At 51.5% G+C, this 8363-nt stretch overlaps 1 long non-coding RNA gene across 1 annotated transcript; it reads right to left on the bottom strand.

Moving 5' to 3' along the window:
• Positions 1–3776: 3776 nt before the first annotated feature.
• LOC121134035 lies at positions 3777–8360 on the bottom strand. The gene is made up of 3 exons (XR_005871042.1): positions 8235–8360; positions 6484–6600; positions 3777–3957 (listed from the first exon to the last, which is right to left on the bottom strand). It is a non-coding gene; the product is annotated as an uncharacterized LOC121134035 (long non-coding RNA).
• Positions 8361–8363: the final 3 nt, after the last annotated feature.

Raw genomic sequence — 8363 nt, 5'->3', positions numbered from 1 at the left:
ACCCATGGATGAGTTCCCCACATGGATTTCCTGGAAGGGATGCAGAGAGAATGAGCTCATGCCTACCACAGCCTTCAAAGTCTTGGGTACAGCAGTCAGACCCTCAGCAGTGAGGGCTGAGAGCCAACCTAGGTGTCAAGGAAGGAAGCTTCTGGGAGACTGTCCCCCGTTCTGCTCAGGGTGGAAGGGGAGCCCTAAAAGACAGATGTTGATGGCAATGACACATGAATGGAAGGATCTTACGAATGAAGCCGTGAGACTAAGGAGGACAAGAAGATGCTTTTAGGGTAAAAACATGCTCGGGGCCTGAGAGATTACTCAGTGGGCAAAGTCACTTGCTCTGAAGGTATAAGGACTTGAGTTGGAATCCCTAGCACCCACAAAAAGAAGTCAGACATGGTCATGCATTCCCATAATCCCAGTACTGATGGGCAGAGATGGATGGTGCCTGAGAGCTCTCTGGCCAGTCAGCCTGATGAAATTTCAAACTACACACACACACACACACCTTTAATCACAGCACTCAGGAGGCAGAGGCAGGCGGATCTCTGTGAGTTCGAGGCCAGCCTGGTCTAAAGAGCAAGTTCCAGGACAGCCTCCAAAACAATACAGAGAAACCCTGTATCAAAAACCCTGTATCAAAAAACCAAAAAAATAAAATAAAATAAAAAATAAACAGGCATTCAGACAAAAGTACATGTAAAATAAAAGTTAAAAAAAAAAAAAGCTCACCCCAGGCATTGGTGGTACACACCTTTAATCCCAGTGCTTGGGAAGCAGTGGCAGGCAGATCTCTCTGTAAATTCGAGACCAGGTTGGTCTACAGAGCAACTTCCAGGAAGGTTTCAAAGCTACAGAGAGACCTTGTCTCAAAAAAAAAAAAAAAAGGAAAAGAGCCACTTCTCCAGTAGATCCAGAGTGGCCTCCAAGCCAGCCAGCAACTCTCGTTCTTTAAGTGGCCTCTCTGGCTTGGCTCAGTCTTTATGTTTTTGGCACATTAAAATCGTTCATGGGCCGGGCGTTGGTGGCGCACACCTTTAGTCCCAGCACTCTCCGGAGGCAGAGGCAGACAGATCTCTGTGAGTTCGAGGCCAGCCTGGGCTACAAGAGCTAGTTCCAGGACAGCCTCCAAAGCCACAGAGAAACCCTGTCTCAAAACAAACAAACAAACAAACAAACAAAAAATCGTTCACAGTGACCCAAATCCTGGGCCGGGCAGGGGGATGTTGTAAGATGACAATTCTGCCTCACACACTTCTGAATAGAAGCAAAGATGTCCCCAAATGCCATCCCCATCACTCCCCACAATCCCCCAGCCCCCACCATCCCTGCTGGGACTGATTATTGTCGGGCGTGCATGAGTGAATTTTGGGGTCACAGTAGGTAATCGGATCTGGCCTTGCTGAGGCAGGTGACCTGAGGTCCTGGATAAGGGGATTAATCTAAATCTGTCAGAGAAGATATCTTCTCAAGACATCCAGAGAGCCAGTATGTAAAAGTTGAACTTGGGAACCCCCTCCCCATGCTCACAGCTCCCATGCGGTGTGAAAACTCCCATCACTGAGGCCGAGCCCCTGCACTATGGGTGAGAAGCCTAGCTGTCAACGAACCTGGAGGAGGAAGCCGGAAAGGGGGCGTGGCTGGGGTCAGGCCTTCTTCCAAATCACGCTGAATGGATGTCATCGAGTGGGGTACGGGTCCAGTCTGGGCTGGGGATCATGACTTTGTCTGGTAGTCTGTGTGAAGTCACTGCCCTACCACGGGCCTCTGTTTCCTCCCTGTGAAGATGGTCAGCATTGGCTCACCCTCCTCAGCCTGCACTGTGGGCTGGGCTCTGCCGTCCTCTGGGCTCCGCTTTCTCCTTCCTGTGAAATCGATGGTCATGTCAGCATGCTGGCTGTCTCCCGTTTTCCCCGACAAGATATTGACTGATGCTCCTAGGACTGCAAAGAGTCAGATGTTTCCCCTGGCTCTGGAGTCACCCACAAAACAGTCTCTGGGTGGTGGGAAGAGCCCAGAGGCCCTAGATCTTTCCAGAAGTATTTGGGGATTCTGTCTATAAGCTGTCAGCCAAAACAATCACAGGACCACTCAAGACCTCCGTGAGGAATGGGCGTGCACACACATGTCCAGTATTGATGAGTCCTTGGAAAGATCCAAAAATACAGCCTGCCCTTGCCCACAGTCAACCCAGTTTGGCCCTTAATTGGACTTTCCCAAGTCCTCGGTGACTCCCCTGGGTGGGTCGTTGTAGCCCATTTTTCAGACGAGAAACGGAGGCTCAGAACTGGCTGTTTACAGGCTACCAAACTATAGGATGCTAGGTAGGCAGGGATGCCAGGAACAGAGACACAGCCATATAATGATCACAGTCATGAGCACAAGGCCAGTGTGGGCTTGAGGGCCTACCAGGAGGTGTAGGTGATGAAGGCTTCCCATTGGCTGGTTCACATTTGAAAGTAGATATTCACTACTCTACGAGTCAGCTAATCCCAAAGGGCAGTCCCTGACACTGCCAAAGAGTCCCCAAAGTCCCCAAAGGGAAGACTCAGTCACACAGCACCCTTCAAGTCCTGGCTCCATATTTGTGTTTAATCTGTTTGTCTGCCTTAGGGAGAATCTGGTTGCGGTAATGAAATAATCAACAGAGGCTTTAGGAGCAGGAAGGAAGCCTAGAGGCACAAGCCCCAGGTCTTTTTGCCACCTCAGTGGCGGCATCAAACCCCCAGCCCCTTGCTCGCTTTTGCTTTCTCTGCGCGGCATGTGTCATATGGTTCTTCATAGAGTGCCAGGAAGGCTGCCATAGCTCCAGACATCAACACTTTGTCCAGAGGCCCAACAAGGAAGAAAAACATTCTAGTTACTGGTTTCTGTGGACTCCACTGTGATGTCACAGCAATAACCACAAGTTATTAGATTTTTGTAATTTGTTCTGATTCGTGAGTTTAACTAGACAATTTATTCTGTTCCATGGACATTGGCTAAACTGCACACAGCAAGCAGCTGAGTTGGCTGGAAGGTTCAAGAAGGCTTCGTTCGCATGTCTAAGGCTTCACATGGCTTCTCCAGTTGACTACCTAGAGTTTCCTCATCATGGTCTCACGGCAGTCTTTCGTGGTGGCTGGCCTGGCCCCCTCCAGTCCTAGCCAGAAACTGCCCAGGGTGCCCAGCATCATGGGAAATTACAGGTACAGCTCTGACTCCCGGGGAGGCAGACCCTTTTCCTTCTTGATGGGCAGTGTAGCAAAGACGCGGGCGTGGTAGGTCTGTGTTGTCCAAGCCCTGAGCAGTCCTAAGGAAGACATGTCCCTTGCTAGGCTCCTGGGAAATAACATCCCAGCCCCAGAACAGGTACTGGGGGGGGGGTGTTCTCCAGCCTCGTATTTGGGCTGGACCTCTGGATATGCAGGGTCTCTAAGCTCACGTGACTGACCCTTGATAATCACTGCCGATGCCAAGACTTGGTGATATCTTCTAACTTTCAGCAATTTGTGTCACAGGCCAAAGCTTTTTGAATTCAGCGTGGGGGAAGCTCCATGGAACTCTGAGCCTTGTTTTTAATCTTGCTGAGTTTATAGTCTGTTGCAGTGACATCTTCCCTTGCCTGTGACCTTGTAGTGGCAGCCACACCCTTTGGGCGTGGTTTCAGGTGTAGACCTGACCCATTATAAGGTAGAGGAAGGGCTGGCTCATTCTCTCTTGGGTTGCAGAGAGCATCGGAAGGGCAGAGACTGCATCTTCTGGAGCAGGATGACCTCGGCGGCTATTTACTCTTATCTGTGTAAGTGCTTCCCTGATAAACACCTATTAATCATTTATCTTGGGTCTGGTGGACTCATTTAAACCCCCGCCTTCAGTCTGTGTCTTGCCATCATGATATGCCATGACTGGGTTCCTCCAACCTTTCTGAGGGCCTGCTGAGCACAGCTGGTCTAAGCCACCATCACTGGAGAAAGTCTGCAATAGAAAAAGTGGTAGCAGGAGAGTCTAGTTGTCTTGGGGTACCCCTCTGCCAGGACACCTCCTCCTGGCTTCTCTCTAAGTCTAACTTGCTTGGAAGTTTGCCCAACCCTGGTCTCCACATGCTGGGTGTGACCATGGGGGGGTCAGAGTAATCAACCTCCAGGCCTGGGCATGCCCGGCAGGAGCCTAGGAGAAGATGAGCAGGAGGTTTGCGAAGGTGACATGATAGAAGAGGAAGCTTACTTACCCTCAATCCCCAGAGGAGGAAACTGAGGCCAGGAGATGTCGAGAACCTTGTCCAAAGTTTCACAGCTAGCTAGTGGCAGCCCAAGTCTGCACGGCTCTAGGACCCAGCTCTCCAAGCTGTGGTGAGGACGGGACCATAGCACCAGCCTTGGGAGATCCCATGGGAGTGACTGGGCCACCAGGGTGTGTTGCAGAAGGCCACACAAGGGAAGGGACACGTCTGAGCTCAACACATTCCCAGAGAACTAACAAGTTGCTTCTCCTCTATCAAGAAGCACAAGAGGACATTCACTTAAAAGATGCTTGTAAGTCACATTTATTTGTTGGGTGGAGGCAAGAACACACCACAGCACACGTCTGGCAGTCAAAGGACAGCGTTCTGGAGTCAGTTCTCTCCTCTGGGTGGGGCCCAGCGGCTGAACTCAGGCTTGGCAGTGAGTGCCTCTACTGAATGAAAGCTCTGCCCGGCCTGGCACCAACTAGGGCTAGGGATGAGGGACCTGGGTTTGACTGGTGGACCTGAGTAAGGAGCCAGGTGTGGTGGCAGGCTCTTGTAACCCAGGTGCTGGGATGCGGTGACAAGCAGACCCCCAGGGCTTCATGGCCAAACCCAGGTCTTAGGGAAAGACTGTCTGGAAAAGTGAGATATGGTGTTGGGGGTTAGCTCAGCGGTAGAGTGCTCGCCTAGGCCTTGGGTTTAATCTTCAGCTCCAAAGAAAGAAAGAAGGGAAGGAGGGAGGGAGGAAGGAAGAAAGGCAAAAAAGAAAATTCAACCCAGCACACGGGAGGCAGAGGCAGGCGGATCTCTTGTGAGTTCCAGGCCAGCCTGGTCTACAGAGTGAGTTCCGAACAAGTTTCAGTACAGCCTCCAAAAACAATACAGAGAAACCCTATCTCGAAAAACAAACAAACAAAAAAAAAAAAAAAAAGAGGGAGTTCCAGGACATCCAGAACTACACAGAGAAACCCTATCTCGAACAACCAAAAAAAGAAAAAAGAAAAGAAAAATCATTCAGATGGACTGGTGGATGAGATCAGGATCCAGGAACTTTCCCAGATTTAGGAGGAGGAAGGAGAAGGCAGGGTCTTGGATTCAGCCTCCTCCTGATCAGTAAGGAACAGCTCACCACGGGAGGCACAGATCTACCCCATGTGCCACCCCTCAGACCCTGGCTAGCTGGAAGAGGCTGGGAGGGAGTCAAACCCAGGGAACTTAGGGCTTTCCCTCTGCTGCAGGATCCAGTTCACTGTCAGCAACAAGGAGGACAGGCAGGAGCTAGGGATGGCGGGCTGGGAGACACTAGACCTGCAGCTGATGTCTTAGGGCCTCAGCTGAGCTCACTAAGCCAACAAGCTGCATGTCTTGCTTAATCTTCCTGTGAGGCCCCGCCTATTCTGCAATGGATCCTGGGAGTTGTCTTTTTTGGTTTTCAAGACAGGGTTTCTCTGCATAACAGTCCTGGCTGTCCTGGAACTCACTCTGTAGACCAGGCTGGCCTCGAACTCACAGAGATCTGCATGCCTCTGCCTCCTGAGTGCTGTGATAAAAGGTGTGCGCCACCACTGCCCAGCAGGAGTTGTAGTTTTTAAGGCTGTAGTTTTAAGTTCTACTGGTGCTTTCCCAGAAGTGGGAAGGGAGGGAGGGAAGGAGGGGAGAATGGTGTGGTCTCCTTGCTGAGGAGCTGGACAGGGCCAGCCTTTTCTCAGAGGAGCCTGGGGCATCTAGTCCCTCCTGCCACCTCCAGACGGTGGCCAGGTGTCCCCAAGAGTCTTGCAGAGTCACGGACAGCAGCATGGTGCCAAATTGAATTGAATGCTGGCTTCCCTCCCAGCCTGGTCTCTGCCCTCTGGACAGAGTCACTGCTGCTCAGGACACAAGAAGGTCACCTGTTTGTCACAGGGGAAGGTGGGGAGGGGATGTGATGGTCATTCGCAGGGTTTTAGGATAAAGCTGGGGTGAATTAGGGATCAGTTTAGCTACCTGTCTGGACATGACAATTAGAAAGCAGCATGAACTAAAACATAGTCCGTCACTGTGGCCACCCTGGAAAGAAGAGATAAAGGGGTACAGCGACCCCGGGGTTATCTCCTGAGGCACTGATGGGAGCTTTAGGCTCCAATAGAAAAGAATTGGGTTAAGGGCTGACATGCCTGTGTCTGTGAGTTCTACTGTTCCTGGAACTCAAAGTGACTGAAGATTAGGGCAATGGCCGGAGACCTTATTGGGATGGGGCCAGGTGGGGCAGTTTGCAGCAGGGCATTGTGGGAGCTGACCTTCAGATATTTCTTCACTCTTATTTCTGCATCTTCAGACTCTCAGGCCCTGAGCTCAGCCAGGTGGGCAGTATCCTGAGGGATCAACAGACTGGTGAATCAAAGCAGGAGTGCGACCTAAGGAAAAGGGACAAGAGGGAAAGACAGACAGACAGACAGACAGGTAGGCAGGCAGGCAGACAGACAGAAAGAAAGGGGACAATAAAATGAAGGCACAAGGCACAGCATGGTGGCGCATGCCTTCAATCCCAGCACTCTAGAGGCAGAGGCAGGTGGATCTCTAGGAGTCTGATGTCACCCTGGCCTATACAATGAGCTCCAGGACAGCCCAGGCTATACAGTGAGACCCTGCCTCAAAGCAAACAAACAAGAATGAGAAGGTAAAATAAGCAAAATGTAAGGAGGTGTGGGGGCCTACCTTCCTTCCCTCACCAAGTATTGTCGCTGGGGTCGGGACCCGAGGCTGGACTCCCATACTTGATCCCCAATTCTTGTGAACCCCCGTTGAAAGAATTCAGAGCAGTGTGTGGAAAGGGGGCAGGTTTATCACGCAGCAAAGTGGAGAGTGTTCTCCCAGGGTAGGAGTGGACACTGAACCAAGCAACCAAGGCACCCGTGTGTCTCCAGGGAGTGGACAGGAGGCCAAGCACCAAGTCACCATCTACCCTGCAGATGGGCTCTGTGCAGTTCCTTGAGACCCCAGAACACACCAGGCTGGTTTCCCTTAGGGTGACTGACTGGTCCATCTGCGTCTACTGTTACGGGAAGGGACAATCCTAGACATCCTAGCTGTGCCCTTTTATCACTACGCCTGCTGTTAGATAAGGATCTTGCAGGATTTAGACAGTTATTTATTAATGATTCTTAGGACAGGTCTGAGCTTCGTCTCCACCCAGGCGGGAGCTGTGACTCAGAGCCCATTCCTTTGGACTCTAATGAAAGTCCTGAACTTGAAGTTCCAGGTTATACAAGGAGCTGGTGATCCGGGAGGGTGCCGTATTCTTAGCCTGCATCCCCAGTGAATATCTGAAGAGGATCTCACACCAGTTTCCCTCATGATTGCAAGAGAGCTGCCAGCTCTTTTTCATTCTCAGAGACAGCAAAGAGCCTTCCTCTAAACTTGGACTGTGGGCCTCTCCTTTGCTTCTGATGAGAAGCCACTGCCATCCCTGTGGCAGACTCCAGGAATCTGCAATGTTCTTGGTTCGAGGATTGGCCAGGGCAGGCTGGTTTGGCAGTCTGACCCTGATGGAGACTCCGTGTGAGAGTCAACTGGGTGAACCAGAATCTGCTAGAGGATTCTTTGCATTTGTTTGAGTGTGCCTGTGATCCTCACCGGCAGAGGTGGGTGAGGGTCGGGACCCCTCCCCTCCTGACCCTCCCACGGTTTGCCCAACTCTCTGCATCCTGGCTCTGCTTGCACCCAAGAAGACCGCGAGGGTAAACCTTCTCCTGGAGGCAGGCATGTTTCTAACCACTGACCACCCAGCTGTGAGTCAGCAGCCTAAACAGCAGTAACAAGGGTGGGAGCTTCCAGATGGTGAAGGAAGTCATTCCCTAGCATGCGCGAGAACCTAGGGTCAATCTCCAGACAGATAAATAAATTAAGTTAAACTCTGAAAACGAGTCTAGTTAGGTCCCTGGGCTACAGAAAGGAGGCCTTTAGTGGAGAAGCAAGGGGACAAGAGAGAGTGGCCCAGGGAGGGGATGGGCTTGGTGGCCGGGACGATCCCTTGTCTCGGTTAACCAACCTGAGAATGAATGATGTGGGGGTAGCCCAGGAGTGCGTTACCCTTTCCCCTCTGAGAAACTGCGGGTTCCCAGTGGGTCCTGTGGCCTCGGCTGTCCATAGAGAACGTGGGTCGCCACTGTCACAAAGG

This window comes from Mesocricetus auratus, unplaced genomic scaffold (assembly GCF_017639785.1).
Source record: "Mesocricetus auratus isolate SY011 unplaced genomic scaffold, BCM_Maur_2.0 Super-Scaffold_100025, whole genome shotgun sequence".
Taxonomy (NCBI): domain Eukaryota; kingdom Metazoa; phylum Chordata; class Mammalia; order Rodentia; family Cricetidae; genus Mesocricetus; species Mesocricetus auratus.
Note: the sequence above shows the minus strand (reverse complement) of the source record. Positions and strands in the feature narration are given on the sequence as shown.